The sequence below is a fragment of the Epinephelus lanceolatus genome, chromosome 4, assembly GCF_041903045.1.
Source record: "Epinephelus lanceolatus isolate andai-2023 chromosome 4, ASM4190304v1, whole genome shotgun sequence".
Lineage (NCBI taxonomy): Eukaryota > Metazoa > Chordata > Actinopteri > Perciformes > Serranidae > Epinephelus > Epinephelus lanceolatus.
This window is the reverse complement of record NC_135737.1, coordinates 47,424,983-47,452,712: the sequence shown is the minus strand read 5'-3', so window position 1 is coordinate 47,452,712 and position 27,730 is coordinate 47,424,983. Positions and strand designations below refer to the sequence as shown.

Sequence of the window (27,730 nt, the reverse complement as noted above, 5' to 3'; positions counted from 1 at the left end):
TTAGTCAAAACGTCACCATGATTGGCGCCGTTACTACCGCCGTTTCCGGCTCAGATGCGAGACAACTCTGTCCCTACATTCCGCGCTTGTACCTACGACACAGCATAGCGTGCGGAATAAGGGTGTGAAATGTCTGCCTTGAAGAGGCAGTGTAAAAGTGGTGACAGTTTTCATGACCAAAATGACAAATCATGCCCTTGTCTGATTTTGAATTGAAATGTTGAGTGTCTATAATGAGTTTCTTTCTGTAGCTTTATACTTTCACATCATGCTGCTGGGACGTGACGGTTGGAGAGAGAAGTGTGGTCTAGTGAAAGCACTAAGAGACTGATACTGAAAGAACAACTGTGAAAGAGAAATAACTCGGAGGTCATTTAACCACACGCTGAGGTGCTGACGCTTGGATTGAGCGGTTGGAGTTTTTCCTTTTGATTCGGTCTAGAGCTGTTTGTGTTATGAGCTTTTGTTTGAGGATGCTCAAAACGCTCAACCGAAGGGTTAGTGAGAATTTCCTGTAGGAACACAGTTTGGTTTTAAAGCTTCCAGACATTGAACAGCTTCAGGTGACACCTGTACATATATGTCTGTCTCAGAGCGACACGAGGAGACAAATTTCTATTCTGAGCGAGCGGGAAAGGTAAACCAAGAGCTCTAAAAATGAGCCATTTTGCCTGGACTCACTCGCTCCTGTGTCTCCCTCTTTGCTCCCAGTTCCATTTTCTGGCCCATTCATATGGTAATAGGGGTCAAGAGATGAGGGGGTTCTCACGTTCAATGTGAAACTTGGCCTTTTGTGTAGCCTCGGCTCAAGCTGCCACGACAGAGGCAAGAGGTGAAATTGAATTCAGATGAAATTCCCCAGTGAGTCTGGCCTTGGGCTGGACTGTGCCAGACTGGCCTGGACTGGCTTTGGGTGCAGGATGCAAACCGCGGCTCTCTGTCTGGCCGTTGTTGGCGCGGTAAACCTGAGGCTGAGCCAGAGCTGAAGGGAACTTTGCCATCTCGAGCTCATTCAGCATCATTCAGGTTTATATTGGCATATTTAATGAAACCATAATGATTTTTGAATTTGAGGCAACCAGTATTTAATATTTTGCACAAATATCAGTGTCTTTAATTTAGATTTTATTGTCCCCAAAACACAATAATGTCCAATTTTTTTAATGTTCATGCTGAATGATCTTCAGTGAAGTGGTGGAAAAAGCATCTGAAATTGATTTGAGACTATCAAAGGAAAACAATGCTATTGCCAGACAGCAACACTGATACTAGACAATACTGCAAAACCCCAGATTACATTCAATACCAACATCATCAGGAAGTCATGTGTGGGTCGACCCACAGCTTGCAGGTTGGATGTTTGGCTAAGCTCATTAGAAAATATTGCGGCTTTCATGCGGGCGGGTCGCACAGTGATAAAGCAGCCCTCTGAGTACGTTGTTGATAATTTACAGAAACACTGTGGTATAATAATCCAACCTTCATCTTGTCTTCCTCTCTCTGTCTCTCTCACACACGCAGCAAGCAGCTTTAACATCAGCCAGCACGTTCTCATTGCGAAGTCGTCAAATACCGCTGCTTTGTCAGTGACTTCGGCGTGTAACCCAGCGGGATGGGACATTTCTCTGTGTTAGGAAATGCCGCCGGTCGACTCGACGGCACCTGTCACAGCAGTATGATATGCAGACGGGCAGTGTCAGTTAATAGCGGCCGGACGGTACTTGTTGCAGTGTAATGATATGCCACAGGACAGCATGAGTTTGAAAGGCTGTCAGTATCAACGTAATATAAGAAGCTGGAACGTCCCTACAGGGCAGGTGGGAGGGGTGGTGTTTAATTGCAGTATGAATGTAGAGACAAACTACAGTATGATGTCTTTTTCTAAACCTTACCATGACGTCTTGTTGGTGCCCTGGCATTGGTTGTGGCATCCTGGAACGTCACCAGCAGTCACAGGAGGATACCTAAAGCCTAATATATAGATGTGAAAGTCCACTGACAGAATGGTGATATGTGACAACTTGGGATAAGATCGTGTTGCATCAGTGCTGCTGTGCTCAGGCTTTCTGATTTTTTTATGACATCGGAGTGAGAGTGGGTTGGCATTACATCACCCACTAGCTAGTAGGGCTGTAGTCTCCTGGTCGATTAGTCGATTATTTGGTCGCTATGCTCTCGTCTGACCAAATTCTCATTGGTCCAATAATCGCTGTGTTACTGTCATAAGGAGAAAAGTGCTACATCAACAGCTTTCCAGGATTAATCCATTATTTCCTGCGGCGGGGGGGACAGGCTAAGTTACCTGTGAAAATGGGGGTGTTTTCAAAACACCCGCATTGTTGACAGAAAGTCGAACTCGCCCACCCTCACGCTCAGCGTTGTGGTGACGCAGACCTCCTGTCTGTCTCTGTAAGCTGACACCATTTCCCTCAGTGGAAACAAAGCTTGTATTTACTTGTATTTCACAGGTAAGAAACAATAAATTGTGAAGACAGTAAAGCCTCCACTAAAATAGCATTTTAAGTCGTGTGTGTGATTTATCCTGGCTTCATATGAGCAGAGGAAATCTCTGCTCGTTGCTAGGCTAATTTATACATTGTAAAATGCCATAGGCTGGCGCTAATAACGTTAGCATGTTGTATTTGCTTGGAAAACGTGTTTAGTATAAGACAGTTGTTTTGTCGGTGAATCTTGTGAGTTGTAATGGAGCTGAATTATGTGCCGTTACCTTTGTTACATGTTGCTGTTGTTCCTGGTTTTATATGAGAAGAGGAAAAGATCGCTAGACGCTAGGCTAATTTATACAATGTAAAATGCCATAGACTTGTGCTAATAATGTTAGCATGTTGTATTTGTGGGGAAAATGTGTCCAGATAAAGACAAGTGTTTGTCTGTGAATGCTGCGAGTTATAGTGAAGCTGATTTGTGTGTTTAATGTGTGTTTAATGTGTGTTTTGAATCAACTATATAAATAAAGTTTGATTTGAACTAAACTTTACAGCTCTTAACACAGTCCTCCACCACCGACTAGTGTTTTGGAGGTGTAACTGCAGAGTGACACAGACACACCACCGCACAAGTAAAAATAATGTGCAGTTTTTTTTTTCCCCCACGACTAATCGATTAGTTGAAGATTATGTGCGACTTTAGTCGACCAAGATTTTTTTGGTTGACTACAGCCCTACTAGCTAGACCATTCATTGGTCCACAGCACTCTGTTAGTTGTAGGTTTTCTTTCTCTCGAGGAAAAGTGAATGCCACAGCCCTTTGTCTCGGGGTGTCTGTGGCTCAGCGGTAGAGCGGGTCGTCCGTTAATCGGAAGATTGGCGGGTCAATCCTCGGCTTCTCCAGTCCGGTGTGTGAGGGCGTGTGAATGGTTACTGAGTAGCAGATGACACAATGTATGGTAGCCTCTGACACCAGTGTGTGAATGGGTGAATGTGACGTGTAGTGTAAAAAATGCTTTGAGTGGTTGGAAGAGTAGAAAGGCGCGATATGAGTGCAAATCATTTACCATGTTCTCTGCACATATAGCACCAAATTTAAAGTATTAGTGTTGTTGCACTGCATAGACAGCAAAGACCTTCTTACTGCAGTGTAACTAAACAGCAAGTTAATAATATAACATGGTTGATAACGTGCAGACCTTGTTGTGAACTATTTCCTACCCAACGTGTGCCTATAAACTGCCCATCAGCTGTTCTGTAAGAACCTCTTCTCATGTTTGAAAAGGGACAAATTACACATAAAAATCTCAAACCAAGTGTTTGCACAGGAGTAATCAGATACTGAAGGTTGGGGTTAGATAACGTAAAGGTAATTTTAGGAATGACCTTGCTCTGGTAGTGGTGAATTTTATGAATAGACTCCATTCTGTGTGTGTAACCTTGAGAAGCAGTGAGAGCGTTTACTCTTCAGAGATGTGAATTCAACCCTTCAAAAACATTCCCTGTCCTTCGGGCCTCCCACAAGCATGAGTCAGAGCTGGATTTGTCACATTTATAAACCATGTTTGCAACACAAACGTTCGCTCAATAAAGCAACTTGTGTTTTTGACGTGTAAAGAGGTGAAGGAACGAAGGCTTTAATTGGAATGTAAAAGCAGCTTCACAGGAAATCAGTAGTGTCCATGACCAACATGTCACCACTTTGCTGTTAGCAGTGAAAGTTTCAAGCCCTGATTGAGGTCTGCACATTGCATACGTGTCCCGTTTCAGGAAAGACAAAGAAATGAGAGGTGCTATTTTTCAAGCTGCTTTCAACATCCACCCACGGCGGTAATTCTGTGAAATAGGAGACGGCTATTTCCAGCCAAACTAATGTTGTTGAGGGCCTCAGAGAGAGCAGCAGCATGCCCTCAGACTGATAAAAAAAGACACAAGACCAAAGTGTGTTGGAAAATTCACGGGCGCCTTGCATCATAATTCAATCATATTTGTTTATTTCTTAGCAAAGGGAGTTACGGTCTGGGTAGAATCCATCAAGCCTTTCAAAGCACTCCTCACACACACACACACACACACACACACACGTTATATATTAGGTGTCGGGGGCGTGGGGTGTGGAGGGTTCATGGGGTTCAAACAAAAATCCTGTTTACAGTAGGACCCTGTGTTTTCTATAGGAGGAACCCGAGCAACCTGTCATTCGAGCATATTTACACATGTACAGTGCAGCAGGAGTATGGAAGCAATTACAGGGCGGTCACATTTGGCTCCGGGCGGGAAAAAAGTAAACCAGCAGTATTGTTAAATATGATTAAACCACCCTGAATCTCAAATGTGGTGTGGGTGGAGGTTTGTGCAGGCTGAGGAGGTCAAAGGCCAGATCCCAGAGGTACTGCAGAGGTCTGAACTGCTACTCACCACCTGCGCCTGGTTTGATCCATATGTGTCTGACACTTTGTTATTACTGACCTTAGCCGCTAATGCTCCACTATGTTTATTAGCTAGCTGCTAACTGTGTCTGTGTGTTGTTTGGTACTGGACAGGAAGTGTGTGGTGGGCTTTTTAAGGCAGCTGCTGGAAATGACTTGAATAAAGGCAGGGGAACAATGATGTTGCTGACGGACACAGTCGCCAGAAGAAAATGCTCCCACTGCACATCTGCAAACCATGAGTCGTTACATTTGATATGATACATTGCCTGTGTATCATATCAACGTTTTTCAAGATACATCAGCTGACTTTGTTATCAGGAGGTTGAGGTGATGGTGAGTCACTTACATGAGATGTCCACCAAGCTGCAGACTACTTTTCAAGGCCAACAGGCAACAACACAGATTGTGTCACCAAAAGCTGGGTGTTTTTTGCAGCACATCGCAGTGTTTCCCAGCGGCGTTTCAGACACAGAACCTGTGTGTTTTTTTTGACAGACACATTGTGGTGTTTGAGCCACAGAGCCTGGGTGTCTTTTTTGACAGACACATTGTGGTGTTTGAGCCACAGAGCCTGGGTGTTTTTTATGGACACATTGAGGCGTTTAAGCCACAGAACTTGGATGTTTTTCACAAACATATTGAGGTGTTTGAGCCACAGAACCTGGGTGTTATTTATGGACACATTGTGGCGTTTGAGCCACAGAACCTTGGTGTCTTTCATCAGACACTTTGAGGTGTTAGAGCCACAGAACTTGGATGTTTTTCACAAACATATTGAGGAGTTTGAGCCACAGAACCTGTGTGTTTTTTTTGACAGACACATTGTGGTGTTTGAGCCACAGAACCTGTGTGTCTTTTTTGACAGACATATTGTGGTGTTTGAGCCACAGAACTTGGATGTTTTTCACAAACATATTGAGGCGTTTGAGCCACAGAACCTGGGTGTTTTTCATGGACAACTTGGATTGTTTGAGCCACAGAACCTTGGTGTCTTTCATCAGACACTTTGAGGTGTTTGAGCCACAGAACCTGGGTGTTTTTCATGGACACATTGTGGCGTTTGAGCCACAGAGCCTGGGTGTTTTTTTGACAGACATATTGTGGATTTGAGCCACAGAACCTGGGTGTTTTTCATGGACACATTGTGGCATTTGAGCCACAGAGCCTGTGTGTCTTTTTTGACAGACATATTGTGGTGTTTGAGCCACACAGCCTGGGTGTTTTTTATGGACACATTGAGGCGTTTAAGCCACAGAACTTGGATGTTTTTCACAAACATATTGAGGCGTTTGAGCCACAGAACCTGGGTGTTTTTCATGGACAACTTGGATTGTTTGAGCCACAGAACCTTGGTGTCTTTCATCAGACACTTTGAGGTGTTTGAGCCACAGAACCTGGGTGTTTTTCATGGACACATTGTGGCGTTTGAGCCACAGAGCCTGGGTGTTTTTTTGACAGACATATTGTGGATTTGAGCCACAGAACCTGGGTGTTTTTCATGGACACATTGTGGCATTTGAGCCACAGAGCCTTGGTGTCTTTCACAGACACATTGCAGCATTTGAGCTGCAGAACCTGGGTGTTTTTCATGGACACATTGTGGCGTTTGAGCCACAGAACCTTGGTGTCTTTCACAGACACATTGCAGCATTTGAGCTGCAGAACCTGGGTGTTTTTCATGGACACATTGTGGCGTTTGAGCTGCAGAACCTGGGTGTTTTTCATGGACATCTTGCATTGTTTGAGAAACGGAACTTGGATGTCTTTCACAGACACATTGAGGCGTTTGAGCCACAAAACCTGAGTGTTTTTCATGGACACATTGAGGCATGTGAGCCACAGGACCTGGGTGTTTTTCATGAACTCATTGTTTTAGGTAGGATTTGTATAAACAATCTAAATGGGTCCCTTTGTATTTCCTGTTTGAATGTATGTTATTGCAGAAGCTGACAGGAAGTAAACAAGGACCACAGTTGTTGCCCTAGCAACAGAATAGCAATGAAACGGTCTGTAGGACAACCCCCCGCCCATAACCTTGTCCTCCATACTGGCTGTTGACAAACGGACAGTGACAATGACATTAGGCCCGTTTCCACTGAAGAAGTTCCTGGTACTATTTGGGGGGCAGGAACTACTACAGGAACGTCCTCTCGCTCGGCCCTCTCAACCGCCGTGTCTTCACTGAGAGAGCGGAGTATGAGGAAGGTTCCTGTAAAGTTACTGGGCTCTGGATGTGATGTAATCATTGCGTGACCATTTTGACCGGGGCGACGTAGGGACGCTGTTAGCTGTTAGCCGTTAGCGGTGTCTGTAATAACTCACTAAACTCACAAAGTGGCCCATGAAGAAAATATTTTCTCCAGCGGATGTCTTAGTTACAACATGATTGAGCTAACTGGAGTAGTTTCATGTCATTTCCGACAACGGGAGGCTTTTAACAGATGACGTCCTGATGTTAGCTTTGCTGCTGCTGTTAGCTGTTAGCTGTCCCTGTCAGCTGATGCTTTCTAGACATCGTGATTTCCCAAAACTGAATAAATACCACACATATCAACACAAAACTGCTTTGCTAGCTCAATCATGTTGTAACTAAGATATCCGCCGGAAAAAATATGTTTTTCACGGACCGGTTATTGAGTTTGTTTGCGTGGCGGTGGAAGCTATGAACGAGCTAACCCTCGTCTGCTGAGTTTTAAAAATGCCGGCTGGGTTTTGTTGCTTTCTGTTGACATCACATCCCTCCTTGAGTATATCCAATCAGCACCAAGTAAATCCCCAAGCCCCAGCCAGGAGTTTTTCGGGGCCGTTCTGAGTACCTACCCCAAGGCAGAGACTTGTTTAGCCCCTGTAAAAGTTCCAGAACTCTGTCCTTCAGGGGTGGTTCCTGTGGTGGAAACGGGCCTAAAATGATGGATCAGGGCCCTCACACCTGCTCAGTAGCAACACACTGTAACCACCTGAGGTGAGGTGACTGAGTTGTGTCTGATGTTTAGTCAAAGTGTTTGTGCTGAGTGAAACTTAACGTGACAGGCCCTGAGCAGCAGCGTGACCCGGGCTGATGGAGAGAGATAGATTTATTTATTCTTTTTGCTGTCTGTTTCTCCTTGAACGCTGGCATGAGGCCAAGCACCACAGATAGTGTTTATTTTGTCATGAGGCGTGTGAGAGGTGCGTGCGAGCTGGGATCAATGTTGTTTCTCCTCGGCCACTGCTCCAACCCTCCATCCCCCTGCTCCTCACTCAGCAGGACTCTCAGGTTTGACCATAGACTGTGTTAAGATGGACGATGGCAAAATACTGGATTGAGCTGCCACCATCTTGAGCTGGTGACATCAGCTGGAGCCATAATCTAGTTTGGCTCATGTCCTATCTGCTAACATGGAGGAGGTGAGCTTTATGGTGCACCGCAGCCAGCCACCAGGGGGCGATCCAGATGTTTTGGCTTCATTTCTCAGGGAGCTCACATGTCATCATCTTTATATACAGTCTATAGGTTTGACAGATGAGGAGAGCTGTATCACATGATCAGATATGGAGCCAACTGTGTGAACCAGATGTTAATTTAGATAAAATGTCAACTGAAGCCTGGAGCAACAAAATACACTCAAACTCTGTGAAGAGAAAGAACGCAGCAATGTGAGGTTTGTTTCATAACACACACATGGTTAGGAGCAGTTATGTGTCCCATTTTGCTTCGTGTTCATCATACTTCTTGCAAGTAGTTGCTCGAGTGTTTCATGTGTAAGCCTGCCTCACCGGACAGATGATTGACAGCTGGTAATGAATTGTGGAGAAATGTGAGAGACCAGCACAGCAAGAGGAAGTGCAGTGAGGGGAGATAGGCGAATAAGAGTGCAGTAAATTAAAGCAGAGCCACAGAGAGGGGGGATAAGAAGACTATCCCCAAGACTACTTTATTTCCTGGTGTAAAAATGACTGCTTCTCACCACAAACTATCACCCCGTGTGACAGGTAATTATTTTGGCGGCCAGCAGACCTCCCCAAAGCCTCCCTGCCAACCCGATATCTGCACCTCTCTCAGGGGACCATCTGTGCTCAGCTACCCCAGATAAGTGAGAGGAATGTGGGGCAGCCATGCTGTGATGTGAGGGGCTTGCCTGGAGCTTGTATCCTGGAGGCTAGGGCCGTACCCGGACCTCCAACATAATGGCAGAATGGAGGGAGGGGAGTTTAGGAGGGCGTGGCAGACAGCAGGAGGTTTGTGGAGGAGTCGGATACAGGTGGTGGCTGTTTGTGTGTGTGTGTGTGTGTGTGTGTGTGTGTGAGTGACATGAGCACCAGTTCTGACATGTAGGTTGTTGCAGACCCAGATTTGTAAAGATCATGTTTTTCCAGCACAGAGGTACATTACCCAACCATCGCATTATAGGTCTAGTGTGTAGAATTTATCCAACTCATCCTCACTGTGACCTCGTCACATGTCCATGTTTGGTCATGGACTTTTCACGTCCACATATGACGTCCAAGGTACCCTGGGTGTGTTGGTTGTTGACGTTCTGGGACGCTGTGTCAACTTCAGCCTGTTACATGCATTGTCTGTTTTCAAAATACACTTCTGTTTTCACAGGAAATTTACAGTTTGATACAGTGTCTTTCAAAATAAAAGCACTACGTCAGTAAAACACTGTGAATTGATGTTTTTTTCCGTCAACACACACACACATGGTTGGGTTTAGGAAAAAAGAACAGGGTTTGACTTTACAATCTTACAGGAAGTGAACACCAACCTCCCAGGTGAAAGTCAGTGGTTGTTGGACCCACCCACCACATCTCGCCCACCAGCCTCAGACACTGATGAAATCAACATGATGCGCAGCCTGTCGCCTTTATTTTTTCAGCGCCCAGCCACATCAGGGGGAAACGCAGCGGGACAACAACAAAAGTTGAGGGGACAGAAGTCCGAGTAGGGTGGATGGGTCCAACCAACACCGACGTTCACCCAGGGGGCCGGTGTTCACTTCCTGTAAGACTGTAAAGCCAAACCCTGTTCTTTTGTCCTAAACCCAACCACGTGTGTTTGTTGTTGAAGGAAAAACAAGTCGATCCCCAGTGTTGTACCAACGTAGCGCATTTATTTTGAAAGACTGGACAGTGTGTGACCAAATGTTGTTAGGTGACGAGGTCGGAGAGAGAATGTGCTGGTAATGCAAGTTGCTTGTCCATAAAACAAAATGGTGGCCAGCTGGTAACAAACAGTCTTGTATTACAGTTAAACAGTGCACTAAAATATGTCTCTGAAAACTTTGAGGTGAGGTAATGCAGGAACAGTCGGGTCCATGTCATTGGTCCGACAGCCCATTGGTCCGACGTCCCATTAGTCCGACTGTCCGCGGCGCCAAATGGCTCCCGGCGGGCGTATTTCTGCCTTGATGGTGCGCCGTGACCGGCTCTGGGTCAGCTGGGAAAGGCTTGAGGTGGAGCAGGCTCACGGCTTATGTGTTTGTCACTTTCTTTTTCATTTTAACCCACACCATGATCTTTTCCTGACCCTAACCAAGTGGTTTTTGTGCCTAAACCTAACCAGACCTTAACCACAGGGCATCATGATGATTTCGGAACGGACTTCGGATTTTATCTTTAAAGCAAATTAAACTTTGACCAAAAACCTTCTTTTTATTCTTTTATCTATCCTCAGCAGTTTGAACAAAAAGTTCACCTTGAGTTAGGATTTCTTCTCATTCATGTCTCCAAGGTCAAGAATGAACTTTTACACCTGAATCACATTTTAATCAAAGCTCCACTGAACATCTTGTATGGAAGTAGATGAGAATTTTATAAATTCCGCTCTAGTATGAAGTCATGTTGTTCAGTGTCTGGTGTAAATACAAGTGTCGAGCTCACAAAGACTTAGAAGTCACCAAAAATGCTGTTCACAACATTCGTGAGACGAAGAAGAACTTCTTACATATTCAACTGCCAACAAAGAACATTGCCTTCTGTTACATGCATTGTCTGTTTTCAAAATACACTTCTGTTTTCACAGGAAATGTACAATTTGCATACAGTCTCTTTCAAAATAAAAGCATCAGTATAACAACGCAAGAGAATGTTTGAACAATACCCTGTGAATTAGTGCCCCCGAATGATGTTACGTCTTTAGGCAGTGGTTAGTGCTGTCGCCTCACAGCAAGAGGGTTCCTGGTTTGAACCCAGGGTGGTGACGCCCTTCTGTGTTGAGTTTGCATGTTCTCCCTGTGTCAGCGTGGGTTTCCTCCAGGTGCTCCAGCTTCCTCCCACAGTCCAAAGACATGCAGGTTAATTGGTGACTCTAAATTGTCCGTAGGTGTGAATGTGAGCGTGAATGGTTGTCTGTCTCTGTGTGTCAGCCCTGTGATAGTCACATAATACACATACAGTACAGTCAATGCTGCACTTTGATCGTAGAGCTCATTTCGATGCAGCAAATTTGATGAAGAAGACACTTGAGAGCTTTATCAGCTGCATTTGTTTGGTAACATGATGGAAGAAAAACCTGGTCTAATGCAGAAACTTGTATTTATTTGACAATCTGGAAACACAAGAGTTCAGCAGAGAGAAGAAACTGATCTGTAAATATAAAAGCTACAGTTTTTAAATTAGATTTAGCTGGTGTTGTAATTAAGAGACATAATTGGGATCCTCATTTTCCTGCTTTATCCAGCCCATCAACAACACATAAGACAAAACATATGTGCATTATTACCATATGTGTACTACAAGAATCACACACACACAAGGCTTAGGTAAAGACACGCTTCATCACCTGCAGATGGCTCCTGTGTTTTTATCTTTTAGTATCGATTGTTCGGTGCAGCTAGAAGCAGGTCAGCACTGCATGGAATCAGCTCTCGATGGCCACCTCAGTGGTTTCTCATGCTAATTATTGCAGTGCTTTAGTCACCTTGCTACAAGACAATAGCGTGGCAGTTTTTGATGAACGGCACAGAGCTGGGCTGAATTTTAATGGTACAAAATCGTGGTTTGAAAGACATGTATATTGCTTTCTGTCAGACACACTTAACTGAAATAATGAAACAAAGTCAAATGTTTTGAAACTAGTGCTGTGTGTGAGCAAGTCACCCTCTCTATATTTGGGACATCAGGAACATAACTGTAGGTTTGTGTGAGGTTTTGTTTGTGCCCAAAGTGTTGCTACAGTTTTTGGGTTCACAGCATACACTGTATTTGCATCTGACTGATGTCCTCACTGTTAAGTGTGCGTTGACGTCCGTACTTTCAGTTGGTAGAAGTTATGTATAAATGCAAATGACATACCTGAACTGATGTGCAAAGTCAAACAACAGAGGCGATCGACAAAGTCAAACGAGAAAAACACCACAGTCAAACACGACATGCACAAAGTGAAGTCACAGTGCCACAACAAGAATAAATGGAAGCAAGGCTGACAGTGATACGTGCCATTTTAAACATTAGGGACCTGATGTAGGACAGCAGGAAGTATTTCTACTTTTTGTGGTGGTTGCTGTCAGTCCAGTCACTTTTTGAAGAGTGAATCTTAATCTGTGTTCGAGGATGTGAAGAGATTCTGCAGTTCAGTTAAAGTTCCACTGGTGGAGTGCACCAACACAAAACAACCTTGGTGCATCTTTGCCGTCCCCTTCAGCTGCATTTACACCACTGTAAAAAACCTCTGTGCTGTGAACGTGATGTGAATGCATGGTTATGTTTCCTTTTCTTAAAAAAGGCACATTTGGGACATCAGGTTTTCATACAGCCATGCCTCTGTAACTGGCATAATTCTACTAATTAGACGTCCATCAGAAGGAAGGAGCTGTGGTGTCTCCAGCATGCACCACTGCCACTGATGTTCTGTCAACAAACGTTTGCACTGGACCATCACCGTCTTTCTTTCTACTCTGCATCCTGATTTTGACGATTTCTTAACGCTCATGCATTTCATTAACCATGTCTGGCTGTTCCGGAGCAAATTTGATGGGAGGAGGGGCTTGTTGACACAAAAACGACAAATAGAGTGGATGTACAGTACAGGCCAAAAGTTTGGACACACCTTCTCATTCAATGCGTTTTCTTTATTTTCATGACTATTTACATTGTAGATTCTCACTGAAGGCATCAAAACTATGAATGAACACATGTGGAGTTATGTACTTAACAAAAAAAGGTGAAATAACTGAAAACATGTTTTATATTCTAGTTTCTTCAAAATAGCCACCCTTTGCTCTGATTACTGCTTTGCACACTCTTGGCATTCTCTCCATGAGCTTCAAGAGGTAGTCACCTGAAATGGTTTTCCAACAGTCTTGAAGGAGTTCCCAGAGGTGTTTAGCACTTGTTGGCCCCTTTGCCTTCACTCTGCAGTCCAGCTCACCCCAAACCATCTGGATTGGGTTCAGGTCCGGTGACTGTGGAGGCCAGGTCATCTGCCGCAGCACTCCATCACTCTCCTTCTTGGTCAAATAGCCCTTACACAGCCTGGAGGTGTGTTTGGGGTCATTGTCCTGTTGAAAAATAAATGATCGTCCAACTAAACGCAAACCGGATGGGATGGCATGTCGCTGCAGGATGCTGTGGTAGCCATGCTGGTTCAGTGTGCCTTCAATTTTGAATAAATCCCCAACAGTGTCACCAGCAAAACACCCCCACACCATCACACCTCCTCCTCCATGCTTCACAGTGGGAACCAGGCATGTGGAATCCATCCGTTCACCTTTTCTGCGTCTCACAAAGACACGGCGGTTGGAACCAAAGATCTCAAATTTGGACTCATCAGACCAAAGCACAGATTTCCACTGGTCTAATGTCCATTCCTTGTGTTTCTTGGCCCAAACAAATCTCTTCTGCTTGTTGCCTCTCCTTAGCAGTGGTTTCCTAGCAGCTATTTGACCATGAAGGCCTGATTGGCGCAGTCTCCTCTTAACAGTTGTTCTAGAGATGGGTCTGCTGCTAGAACTCTGTGTGGCATTCATCTGGTCTCTGATCTGAGCTGCTGTTAACTTGCCATTTCTGAGGCTGGTGACTCGGATGAACTTATCCTCAGAAGCAGAGGTGACTCTTGGTCTTCCTTTCCTGGGTCGGTCCTCATGTGTGCCAGTTTGGTTGTAGCGCTTGATGGTTTTTGCGACTCCACTTGGGGACACATTTAAAGTTTTTGCAATTTTCCGGACTGACTGACCTTCATTTCTTAAAGTAACGATGGCCACTGGTTTTTCTTTAGTTAGCTGACTGGTTCTTGCCATAATATGAATTTTAACAGTTGTCCAATAGGGCTGTCCGCTGTGTATTAGCCTGACTTCTGCACAACACAACTGATGGTCCCAACCCCATTGATAAAGCAAGAAATTCCACTAATTAACCCTGATAAGGCACACCTGTGAAGTGGAAACCATTTCAGGTGACTACCTCTTGAAGCTCATGGAGAGAATGCCAAGAGTGTGCAAAGCAGTAATCAGAGCAAAGGGTGGCTATTTTGAAGAAACTAGAATATAAAACATGTTTTCAGTTATTTCACCTTTTTTTGTTAAGTACATAACTCCACATGTGTTCATTCATAGTTTTGATGCCTTCAGTGAGAATCTACAATGTAAATAGTCATGAAAATAAAGAAAACGCATTGAATGAGAAGGTGTGTCCAAACTTTTGGCCTGTACTGTATGTGTGACGGACAGAATGTCCACAATGAGTTTGGCACTTTTGCCTGTATATGCATGAGTATCCTGAGCCCAGCCACCAGAGGAAATGTTGGCATTATACATTTCTGCAAAACCATGAGGATGTTACATTTGTATGTTTCATACAAGCTGACTTTGTCCTCTGGAGGTGGAGGGAACGGCGTGACAATTAGGCGAGACACCTGCCAGGCTGCAGACCGCTGTTCAAGACCAACAAACATCAAAACCAGTTGTGATTTAGAGCCATTTCTGTTCCAGCAGCCATTAAGGCACCTAATGTAAATGTTTTGTAGCAACCTGTCACTGTTTTTCCAGCATCTTTTTAGGTACCAAAAGTGAGTGTTTTGTAGCAAATTGTGGCTGTTTTTCCTGCAGATGTTAAGCCACCAAATGTGGGTATTTTGTGGCAACCTGTCACTGTTTTGGGTGTTTTTTCAGGGGCTTTTAGGCACCAAATGTGGGTGTTTTGTAGCAACATGTCACTGTTTTTCCAGCAAGTTTTTAGGCATCAAACATGATTGTTTTCTAGCAACATGTTACTGATTTTCCAGTGGCTTTTTAGGTATCAAAAGTGAGTGTTTTGTAGCAACCTGTTGCTGTTTTTCTCACAGCTTTTTAGGCACCAAATGTAGGTGTTTTGTAGAAAATTGTGGCTGTTTTTCCTGCAGATGTTAAACCACCAAATGTGGGTATTTTGTAGCAACCTGTCACTGTTTTTCCAGCGGCTTCTTAGGCACCAAATGTGGGTGTTTTGTAGCAACCTGTCACTGTTTTTCCAGCGGCTTCTTAGGCACCAAATGTGGGTGTTTTGTAGCAACCTGATACTGTTTCTTCAGCAGCTCTTTGGGCACCAAACATGTTTTTTTGTAGCAACTTGTCAGTGGCTTCTTAGGCACTGAATGTGGGTGTTTTGTAGCAACCTGTCACTGTTTTTTCAGCAGCTTTTCAGGCACCAAACGTGGGTATTTTGTAAGAACATGTTGCTGTTTTTCCAGCGTCCAGCAAAGTCCCTGACCGAAAGCTGGATTTCAAGAACTTTCAAGTGAGACTGAGTTGCAATAGTAGCTGCACTGGGTGCTGTTCAAAAAAAAAAAAAAAAAATCAAGAAAATAAAAGTTCAGTGATTGCTGAAATCTCAGAATGCAGCAATATTGCAGGTGTAGTGGGTCATGAAACACAAGTAGTAATGAGAAATGATTTGAAACAACTTTTAAGTGTTTGCCTTCATTTTGTCTTCCACATTAGTCAGACTGAGCGGCCGGGCTGTTGACATCCTGTCCCTATTGTCTAACTGCTTGTGTTTGTTGCCCCAGTGGACCTATGATGTCGCCTTGTTCCCAGATCTCAGTAATTACATCTGTGAGTGTGTTATCGTAGCTGTTATGAGCCATATTTTACTTTAAACATGTTGCAACATAGGGCATGAACAAGATGATGTCTACAGTCCCACAGAGGTTGTTGTATGATTGTGTATAATGGTGGAAGTGTAATGTCCTGAGACGACACAGATGCAGAGCTGGATGAGGAAAAAGAGTTGTTTGTTAACCTGCGGTGTGTGTATGATTGACAGAGAGCCTCAGAGCCAAACAAACACCTTTTCTTTTAGTGTGAGTCAGTGCGAGGCAGACAGGTGTTCTTACACCAACTTTCTCACACATCAGTCAGTCATTCCCCGAGCCGTCAGGTCATCCAACCAGTCAGTCAGTGTTTCATCTGCTCAGTCAGTAAGTTCATGATTCAGCCGAGCAAGCAGGCAGCCAGTGAGTCTGGCAGAGAGCCGCCGAGGAGAGCATAAATAAAACATGCTGTACAAGTGAAGGCTTTAGAAATATCGAGCTCTTCAGTTCCTTTGGGCACCAGACAACTCATTTTCTCTCTCTTTCTCTCAATTTTTCTTCCACAGACAACTTACTCTCACTGCATCACTATATCTTTCTCTGTGTCCCCTAAACCTGCACCGTATATGTGTCCTACAATCAGAGAGTTAAACACTTCCTCTGTTGAATCCTGTTAATTTATCTCCTTTTCACATCAATCAACAACCTCATTTTCTCAGATTTTCCACGCCAGATCACACGCTGATCACAAGCGGCCATTTTCCTCTTAAAGTTCATCGGGTTCATTGTGTCATGTCGCCCCCATTCTCTCCTCAGCTGCCATCAGTGGAAAAAACGTCCTCTCGTCCGCGTGCCCTTTTTCTCACACACTTCCTCTCAGCTTCCTCTCTCTGCTGAGCCGTTAAAAAACACTAACTGTGCTGCTCTATATGTGCCCCAGCAGAAGGTGCAGTATACTGTGGCGACTATAGCAACTTATGAGTTATAGCCCTGCAAGAGAGCCTGGAGCTGGAACACACTCAAAGGAAGGAGAGGGGAGGGGGCGTCTTCCGTTGGAGGTGTACCTACTAGAGGAGGTGACACTGCACTGTGTGTGTGTGGGTACAGGGTGTAACGTTACCCTCTGGACCCCATGCGTCTGTCGTCCAGTTTGCCATGCCCTGTGAGACAGTGCTGATTGATTTGAGAAAAGTTATTGAACAGGTGAAAACATGTCCTCCGACAGCAGCTCACAGGACAACACACAGTGATGTCACAGTTTGAGGAGACACCGACCAGAGCTGGTTACAAGTCTCTCGAACTAAGAGAAAGTTTTCAGAGTGCTAGGCTCAAGTCATGCCTCAAGTTTCTCTGGTCCATCACTGCTCAGTGTGTCATGTCCAAAATCACACCAGTACTGAGCAAATATGGGCCATGTAATATCCCAACCCAGGCACCAGAATAAATGTTGGCATTACTCGTTTCTGCAAACCATTCGTACATTATGATGTAGCAGATATGTTGAAACTCCTCTGTTTATGATGTGTTAGCTTCAGGCACCAAAAACCTCTCAGCTGTGGTTAAAAAAAGATCAGGTTTGGGCTTAAATTGTGGTGACACAATCCTCACTGTAAGTGCAGCAATATGTTGTTTAAAATCAACCACATCTCATGGCAGTATTCTTGCAAACAAAAGGCAGCAATGTCAGCAAAATAAAAAGAATAGTGTTTGTGTTGTTGCAACATGACAACAATGCAACAAGTCACTAAAAAACAACCAGTTTTGTTGATTGTTGATCCCCAACAGTCCTCACTGTGGGCACAGCTATAGCTCCGTTAAAACCAACAGATTTTTGTGGCACAATTGTGGCAGCAAATGCAATGATGGCTAGGTAGTAAAAATGGCAATTGGTTGCCAAAAAGCAATGTAATGACCACTTTTTGTGGCACTATATGCAGCGATGTCTTGGTATAAAACAATTGACCTATATCCTGAGAGGCTGGGCGACCAGGTGTATTTTTTACACTTTAAACCACATCTCAAGCGAGAAAAGTGTCTCCTTTGGATAAAGTTGTGTGGTAACGTTAGACCACAACATCAACTCAACGTGAATAAGATTAACAATGATGTCTACATCTGTTCTAAGGTAAGTCAACATTGTGTTTGAGGCAACATATTGTCACTTTGCTGGAAAGAAATATAAAGTTATCTTTAACATCTCTAGCTAACGTTAGCTAAAGTTAGCCTAACGTTAGCTCCTAGCTGCGTTGTTCATCATGTCACCTTGTTTGCTGGGAGTTCATTAGCCTATTTTGTTCTAGTTTTGTACTTTGGTGATCGTACATCATTGTTAGCTGTTGTCCAAAGGGCTCTAGTTAAGCTAACGTTAACTTCTGGAGCTTAGCTTCATTAACTTATCTGTAATGGCAGAGATAACAAAGGTTGGCAAACGTTATGCTGAATGATTCAGTGTAAATACTGTAGCACCAAACTAACGGAGAGACACTCTTGGTAAAGATGGTAAAAAGGCCGTTATCCTTTTCTCATATTCTGAGCCAAAAACCTTAACTTCAGTGGCACTTTAACTTGTTGTCTTTGATGGTGACGGCAACCAGATGCGGTTCACAAGCGTACACTGTGACCTGTAAATTTTGGCTTGTAATTTAAGATTTTCATCGACCTTCTCAACAATAAAATGATGAATATATCCCTCCAATGCATAGTTTAGGCCCTTTTGGTTACTTCTCAATGGGAACTGCCCATTGTTCCGACCATATTAAACCCATTGTTCCAAAGTCTGTTCCGAAATCATCGTGATGCCCTGTGGTTAAGGTCTGGTTAGGTTTAGGCACAAAAACCACTTGGTTAGGGTCAGGAAAAGATCATGGTGTGGGTTAAAATGAAAAAGAAAGTGACAAACACATAAGCCGTGAGCCTGCTCCACCTCAAGCTGGTCGTGGCGCACCATACGCCCGCCGCGAGCCGTTCAGCACCGCGGACAGTCGGAGTAATGGGATGTCGAACCAATGACATGGACCCCTTCTCAATGACATCTGATCGTTATGTCTCCAAAAATCATCAATAGAGTGTGCCAGGGCTGACGTCAAAACCCGGAAGTTTAGCATCGTGCTGGTTCCCGAAGAGAAAGCGAATGTGATTTTTGCATTGCGTTTTGAATTATGTCAGAAAATAAGCTCTGTGGCTAACACAAGTTTATGATACTTAGAGGTTTTGTTCAGCGAGATAATCTTCACATATGAACACCTTTCATACCGCATTTGAAGCTTAAATGCGATCGCCAGAAGTAAAAAGCTAAAGTTAGGCTTTAACGGACTACATGACTACCCCACGTTCGCATGACTCTTGACATCACCGCCACTAAGCTTTCAACTGATTTCGGCCGCTTTATTATAAAAACATTGTATAATGGGGAAATCGGACTGTTTAAGCTAAATAAGAAGCTGTAATGGGGGACTGCCAGCACTCTCGCCTGTTCAGGGGCGATGACGTTTAATGTCCCCGACAGGGTTTGTAGTCGTATTGAGCAACGTGTTAGCAACCGCCTTTTTTACGACACGTAAAAGCTTCAAAATTCACAAGTAGGGTATTTACTGACGTGTTTTATGTCGTAGAACAAAACCTGAAACTCACTTAAGCTTTTGTTAACCACAGACCTTATTTGAGGCATTTTACCAAAATCCCATTCAAAAAATGTATTGACTTTTAGACGAGAGAACCAGAAGTGCTAATAGCGCTAACGGAGTACCGGGTTTATTGGCACACTCTACTGCCTCCTTTGAAATGCCGTGTACTGTGACACCTGCCATAGCGCCAGTCACTGAATGTTGATAGTTTGTCAAGTGAGTGGAGGGGGGCGTGGCTTAGCCATAGGTCAGTTGCTTTTGTGGCACAATCCTGGCAGCAAATGCAATGTCTCTGTGTGTTAAAAACAAACAAACAAACAAACAAAAAGAAAAACAGGTGTTCGTGTTGCTAAAAAGCATATTTGTTGGTCTAACCATACACATCGTAAGCGCAGCAATATCTCAACCATCAATCATTTGTTGTGGCACTATTCTGGCAAAAATTGCAGCAATATCTGTGTATAGAATGATGGGGTTTTTGCGGAAGGGTGTGTGGGGATAAAACGACCACTCTTAGTTGCACCATCTCAGCAGAAATTGCAGCAATGCCTGGGTATAAAACAACCGCTGATTATGGCACTGTTCTGGCAAACACTGCAGCAATATCTGGGAATAAAACAACAGTTTATTGTTTGTGTTGTTGCACTATCCCTGATGACAACTCAGCGAGGGGTCACTGAAGAAACAACCAGTTCTTGTTGATTGTTGGTCTCAAACAGTCGTCTGCAGCTTGGCAGGCCCACGGTCCACCGTCCCGATTTATGAAACATTGATATGAAACATGCAAATGTAACGTGTAACGAGTAAAATATTTCACCCAAGAGAAGTGAAAGATGCTCGTATATTCAAATGGCTCGACTTGTTAAGAGACTTCTGTCAGGATTTACCTTTATACTAAGTGAAAATTATTCATTCAAGGTAAAGGTAGAATCTCTACTTAACTCCCTGTTTATGTGGTTACAGTGAAAAGTTTGTGATCCTTTGAGTTGGTTCAGATTTGGCTCCTTCCTGCCGTCATTGTTTAAGAGGTAGTTGCTGGATCTGATACACTTTGTACCTGCTGTATGTTCAGGAACAAACCACGTGCTATAAGAAACACTCTTTATCATAATCACACTCTCACACACTCACAAAGTGTCGTATTGGATGTAACACAGGAAGATGGAAGCGAGGAAACTTTTGATGATGTAACTGGGTGGTAAAACAGAAAGAAGAGTACTGACAGCAAAAACCTAACAACATCACCTGACTCTCCTCTCCTCTCCTCTCCTCTCCTCTCCTCTGCCATTACCAACCAGGACCGGAGTGGACTGCACTGGGCACAGCAGACAGCGTTGAGGAGGAGGAGGAGGAGGAAAGAGAAACACTTCGCAGTTGTGGCGAAAAGTAAGAATGCTAAAAATACAAAATTAATAATTATCACCACCCTGTGGGCGTTCGCGACCTTCACTTAAAAAAGAAAGGAAAAAAAAACTTTGTTTCTGGATTACGGTGCACAAATTCGGAAAATGAATGACACACACGCACACACACACACACAAAGACAGGGAGAGAGTGTCGGACAAAAGGTGAGCACAGTTTGCCGATCTTACCCCTTCCATTCATCTATCCCTCCCTTTATCACCCCCCTCCATCGTCCCCTCTGTCCGCTCTGTCATTCTCTCTGTCCCCTCTGCGCTCTTGCCTTTGTCTGGGTCCGGCCAGAGTCTGGCGGACCCAGACAAAAGAATGCTGCCTGTCATGGAGAAAGAGCAAAGGTCTTGGCTTTCCGGAGGGGAGGTGGGGGGTGGAGGGGTGGCCGGGTGTCAGGGTTGGAAAGGCATTGTCAAAGCCGTGACTATCCATTGTTGCTTCTGGGCTCGCTCCTGATCCGACGTCTACCTCGCCCATCTCTTCTCTCTCTGATTCCTCCTCTGTCCACCTTTTTTCCCGGGCCTCTGTCTTTTTCCGGAGCGAGGGATGGGAATGTAGAAAAGGGGGAAATGCGACAGATGTCTGGCATGAAGCCGTTTGCCCGTTGAGCGGCGTGGCTGCCTCAAGCTCGGTGGCGTTCCGCGCCGTCTGCTCCTCCTCTGGTGGCGCTGGTTGTGAATACCCCAGGGGAGGTGCTGATGCCTCCAGTGAGGGTGCAAACTTTGGGCAGTTCAGTGTTGTCTCTTCTTACAGTCTGCTGATACACGAAGACTGGTTCCAGGTGGAGGATAAAATCTGCGTCTTTGTGTGTGAGTGATGCAACATTGTGCTGTTGTGTGAAAGATAACTACACATTAACTCAGGTTGTGCACTTTAGTACAACACGGTGGTTCTTTACTTGAGTATTTCCACTGTACGTTACTTTATACTTGTACTCCATTTCAGAAGAGAGAGAAAGTATTGTACTTTCTACATCACTACATGCCTGTGACAGGTGTAGTTACTGATCAGACTGTGTTTAAAAACATATGGTAATCTGATTACATCATGTTTTTATAGATAAACAAATGTTTTTGATCCTTGTGGCTCGTGACCCATCACAAAAAAAAAAACCTTAATCTTCAAACAAAGGTTTCCTCTCTGAACTTCTCAGATCGTTCCATTTAAAAACCTGCTTGAGCCAAAATGTTCCAATAATAAATTATTATATTACAGATCGTAGAAAAAAAATTGGGTGTAAATTTCAATTTCAGAACTTTTTCTTCTTTCCTCCCCCATTAATCATCTCACGACCCCTCAGACTTATCGTGTGGCCCTTTGCAGGGCCCAGACCTCCAGGTTGGGAACCACAGGACTAAAGCTAGCTGTATATAAAGACCCTATTTTTGTTTCTAAACTGTGATGATGTACTTTGTGGGCGAACTGGCGGCGGAAAGGGACAGTAATGGTGTCGGTGTGAGCGCCAAATGAAATATAAAAAGCACTACGACATTTATATTTATCAGCTGATTCGATGAGTCATTTTTGTATCCATAGTTTTACAATCTGCATGTCGTAATAGCCAGAAAGGTTCTGCCTCCACTTAATTTGAAATGCGGCGGGACAACAACAAAAGTTAAAGGGGAGAAAGTCCAAGTAGGCTAGACAGGTGGTGGATGGATCCAACAACCACAGGAGGCCGTTGTTCACTTCCTGTAACATTGTAAAGCCAAACCATGTGTGTCTTGTTGAAGGAAGAAAAAACAAGGGATGCACGATATTGGATATTTTTGCCAATATTCGATATATTCGAACATACATATTTACTTATTTGGCCAGTAACCAATATCGATATATCTTTTTTCCCGACCTAGTTTTACTGGTCATCAAGTCTCCTCTGGGACATTTCACACCCAGTATTGGGGATGAGGCGTGACTTAGTCTAGCACTCTGAAAACTTCATCTTCATTCAAGAGCCTTGAAAACAGCTCTGATAGGTGCGGATGACTATGTTTCCTGAAACGTGTAAGTCCACGACCAAACGTCGATGCTTGACACGGCTGCAGAGTGTGTTGGCTGTACAGAAGGATTTTGCAGACCACATGTAAAAGTCTGGCTCGATTTTTTGCCTTACTCCAAAGAAATGCTATGAAGTGGCAGCAGATATGTGAAGAAATAAACTTCCTGTTTCCAACAACTGAAAAAAGGAGGTTTCATCAGGTGCAGGAAATGATAGGATTCAGTAGATCTGCAAAGGCTAGCGTATCTCAAGTAGTTAAATACAATAGAATAAATTATATTCTTTTAGGATCGAGATTTGTTCAAGAATTTTATGGCACGCCACCATCTCTCTTTATTATCTCTGACAAACACTTATTTGTTTTGACACGTATTTGTTTTATTATTTGTGCCGAGATGACAGATTTTCTTGAATAATTTGCTTTGTTTTTTTTTGTTTTTTATTTGCTCCTCAGAGATACACTGGCTCTTTTCAAACTGCATGACTGCCCTCATCCAACAGAAACTTTTAATGTGGCGTCACCAAAGGTTAAAAAACGCTGAATATTAAACTGTTTGGTAGCTTATAGGTTTGCTATAAGGAGAGACTGCATTTGGAACAGGAAAATGTATAATTGAATCACTAAAAGAGGTAAATTATCTTTTGAATTTTGCTTAAAAGCTCCACCAACTCGGATCAACGTAGCCCTTACCCAGTGCAGGTTGAGCCACAAGCGCACTTTTTTTTCTGAGGCCATATTTTTAGGTTTCTTTGTCTTCTATGCATTTTTATCATTTCAGCTGATAGAAGACATCTTAAAATAAGGGTAGATGTTCTCATTGTTCCTCTGTCTTATTTTTCCCTGGGGTTATTGTCTCATCTTACCCCACTCTCAGAACACAACAAACCAACTCTGTTAAATATTCGGCATATTTAAAACAAATCACAAAATTTGACATTTTACTTTTTCAGTTGCGGTTACTTTCTCTGAGGCTTTCACACACTTAAGATCATTTTTACCAAATGTGCAAAATGTTCTGGTGGCAGATAAGTTCTTTACTTTGTGGTGGATTATACTGAAGTCACATTTCTTCCAAACATTTATCAGAATCAGGCTTAAAAAACTGCGTCATATGTGTTTAACTGTATCACTTCAGATTTAACAGAAACATTGCAGTGGATATGACGGCGATGCTGCGTGGCAGTCTGCAGAAAATGTTAACACGCAGCAGATACGAGCCCTGTGGTCTTTAATACTCCACAGAAGTGCCTTTACTTTTACAAGGTTACAGTAACTTGACTTCCTGCTGTCAGCGTGCATTTGTGCAACAGTCGTTCAGTCTGAAAAGTTTGGGGGAAATCTCGGTCATATTTCAGTCAGTGTGTTGTCGGATGAGAGTCGGTTCTCTGAGACAAAAGTTCAAGCCATGACTCAGCTTTTCTTTGATTTGACCGGAGACGACAAAGCGGAGCTGACAGCTGGTGTCAAACTGTAGTTGATCTGCTCTCTCTTTGAATGATTAGTTGAATATTGAAGCTGAAGCTGTTACTGTGCATATATACATATTCAGAAATAAAACCCGGCTGTGTCAGCATCAGGACACAACACAAGGAACTGATTTTTAATCTCTGTAACCCTTTAATGGCCAAAGACAAAAGCTATGGATTTATTTCTTTGTATTTTTTTTATTTCTCTGGGTTAATGATGACAAAACAGACCTCATTGTTTCTACAATATAGGCTTCTACCAAACGGTTGAGATAACCCTTCATGGTGATTATAAAATAGATCAAATTAACCAGAATTACAAACCACATACTAAATATTATAATGTTTGTTATACACAGAACTGCTGCCATCAGGCAAACGCTACCGCCGCGTCAAATCTAGGACCAGTAGCTCAACAGCTTCCTCCCACAGGCTGTTAGGATGCTAAACAGCACCTTATACATCCTACACAGCCTCAACATGATCACTTTAAATGATGTGTGATGTGTGAGTGTCATACTGGACTTTTAGTTTGCGATTCATTGCTGGATAGTTTGGGTTTTATTGTATTTTATTTAGGTCTATTTTATGGTATTAGTATTATTAATTTAGGCCATGTTTACACGAAAACGATACGCTGAAAATGGAATTGTTTCTCATTTTCATTTTGAAAAAAGTTCTATGTTCAGACGACAATATAATATGATAACAGTGGCTGTGCACACAAATCTGCAAAATGACTAAAAACACTGTAGTATATATGCCAGGCCAGTAGTTAGCGGTGTGACTTTGTAATCAAACAACATGCGCCTCCTTGGACAGAGCGGTGATGGGTAAGCAACTAAAATGGCGACCGCACGACTGTTTGTCTGGACGGACGACGAGGTGAAGTTGCTACAGTAAATCTTTGCTTTGCTGGAGAAGCGTTGATAAATTAAAACAATTAAACAATTAGTCTGTTGGTCGACCTTCTCGCACATGCCTAGTGACTGGAACTGTAATAAGCATGTGCGAAACGTCTCTGTTTTCAGAGGAACTTTCAGAGGAACAACGGAGACGGTGCTGTTTCCAAAAAAATTGCACTCTGGAACCCGTTTTCAAAACGTTAAGTTTTCAGGCACCGAAAACGCCGCTGTCATGTAAACCATCGGCCAAAGCGTAACTAAACGTTTTCAGTTGAAATCGTTGTCGTATAAACACTGTTTCATTTTACCTGCACTTGTTGAGACGACAATTAAAGCCTGATTTGATTTGATTTGATTTGATTTGATTTGATGTTAGTAACCTGCTCCCTGCCAAGATGCAGTTTGCCAGCTTCACACAGATACCTCGGTCATATAGGCACCAGCTAAGTCACCTAGTAAAGCTGCAGAGATCTTAAATGCACGCTTGAGAGATTTACATCAGCCAATCCTGACACAACAGTGGACAAGGTACATAACCTGATCACATTTTGTGGTTGAAACTTGTGTTTTGTGCTTAATAACATCTGTAGTTTAAAACTGCATTCAAATTTGACCAATTCTAGCAACAGTAAAAAGCTAAGACGCTGATAATGAAACAGCTCTCACGTGAGGACATTTGGACTTTATTGTTTTATTATCGCAGCTTTTATACAGACATTCCTAGCTTGGACTGTGGAGCAGGGAAATTCATTCAGAGCTACAAAATAAACACAAGACTTTTAGAAATGTTGTGTTATTTGCAATTTTGTTTTGCACAGTCATGTTCAGGCATTGAAATAAACAGTGAATGGTTTTAGACTTTAACAGTGGCCCCTGACCCACAGAGTTACCAAATGTGGCACCGTTTTCAGTTTAGTTTTTGCACAACAATGTTCAGGTACTGAAATAAACTATTTTATACTTTATTACACACTTGTGACTATTGACAATAAACCCATCATCCTCATATGAGGACATTGTGTTTTTTTGCAAAAACTATTCTCTGTTCAAAAGACAGTGAATAGTTTTTTATACTTATCAGGTCCTACTCATCCTAAATAGCGAGGAGAAATTCAAAGTGCATACCAAACAAAAGCTGAGGTCTCTGGAGGTTAACATCTCAGCCTGCCACCTGCTCCTTGAACCTCGATAGCAGTGGCTCGTCTTCAGTCTTCCTTGCTGATTAGTTTTGGATGCCGAATCCCAAAAAAGTAAAAGTCTCAGAATAAAACAGAGAATTTAACAGTGTGTGTGGACAGATTGTTTGCTGTCACCTTCACCTCTGCAAAGTTAAAGTCCCAAACACTCATGAGCTGTGCCTGCAGAGCAGCCACCTTGTGGTTAAACTTGTATAAATGATAACTGAGACTTAATATTCTGTTTTACCTTCATTAAAAACCTCAAATATATTTTGTGGCTCCACACAGATTTTTTTATTCTTATTATTTTTGGCCCTTTTGATAGTTAATGTTTCCGACCCCTGCTTTAGGAGAACATTAAAGGGTTAAAGATTCTCAGGTCCCCAAACTTTGGTTTGGCGTTGTTGCCTCTGCATATTTTTTGCTCTTTTGCATGTTGCTATGCAGCAGTCTGAGAGCAAACTGATTATTCAGTCCGGAGCCCAGACAGCCGATTGTCTCCTGCGCTGCTTTGATTTGCTGAAATGTCATTCTGACTGATGCCAGCGGTGATAATTTCCTCACTGCTGCAGTAAACACTAAATATTTACTGAGGGTTAATAGTCAGCAGCTAAATCTGATTCAGATGGTAATATTTGTATCAAAGTGGTCTGAAAAAATAAATGTCTGCTGCGTGGTGGCAAACAAACAGAAAAGGCTTTTCTATGTTTAGTAGTTTCTTCATCTCGTATGGACGAGTCTGGTTTCTGTCACTTTAATCTGACACAACACTGAGTTTGAAGACTTTCTGTGTTGTTACAAACTAAAGTTTCACTGTTTCTCACCTTTGTCTCTAATTTTAGAACAAACCAGTAAATGTATACTGTAGATACAAAACGTCCCATCTGCATTTAACACTGCAGGTTTTTGTCATAAAAGCTTGAGACTGAGGTGATTCTCAGTGACTGTGCGTCCGTCAGCAGCCTGCATGCTCTACTGTAGTTTCTCTCCTGTACCAGCAGATGGGGAAAGGAAACGTCTTAATGGGATGAATCAAAGCATGTGCAGCAGGGCTGATTGCAGAGCTCCGCTGTGTCTGCCGCCGCTCGCCGCTTTGCTGATGTTTCCTGAGACAAAACTTTTGTCTCATGAGGTTGATGTGAAATTCAGAAGTCTTTTAAAAAAGGAGGTATTTAGATATTTCTGTCTTTATAATTCCTGCTGTTACAGAATACTTCCTGATGTTTCACAGTTAAGAAAAATGAGAAAATGTAGATCACATTTTCTTCTATTAAAACTC

At 43.1% G+C, this 27,730-nt stretch overlaps 1 protein-coding gene across 15 annotated transcripts in view; it reads left to right on the top strand.

Annotated features, from left to right (window-relative positions):
* LOC117259519 (uncharacterized) overlaps positions 1 to 27,730 on the top strand; it is a 157,579-nt gene that overhangs the window by 24,276 nt on the left and 105,573 nt on the right. For 8 of the 15 annotated variants that reach the window (XR_013491005.1, XR_013490998.1, XR_013491006.1 and 5 more), the window contains exon 2: positions 20,788 to 20,875. The exons of the other annotated variants lie outside the window; for them this stretch is intronic. The gene's annotated coding sequence lies outside the window, so the exon portion shown is untranslated. The remainder of the gene's footprint in view (positions 1 to 20,787; positions 20,876 to 27,730) is intronic. 15 annotated transcript variants of the gene reach the window in all.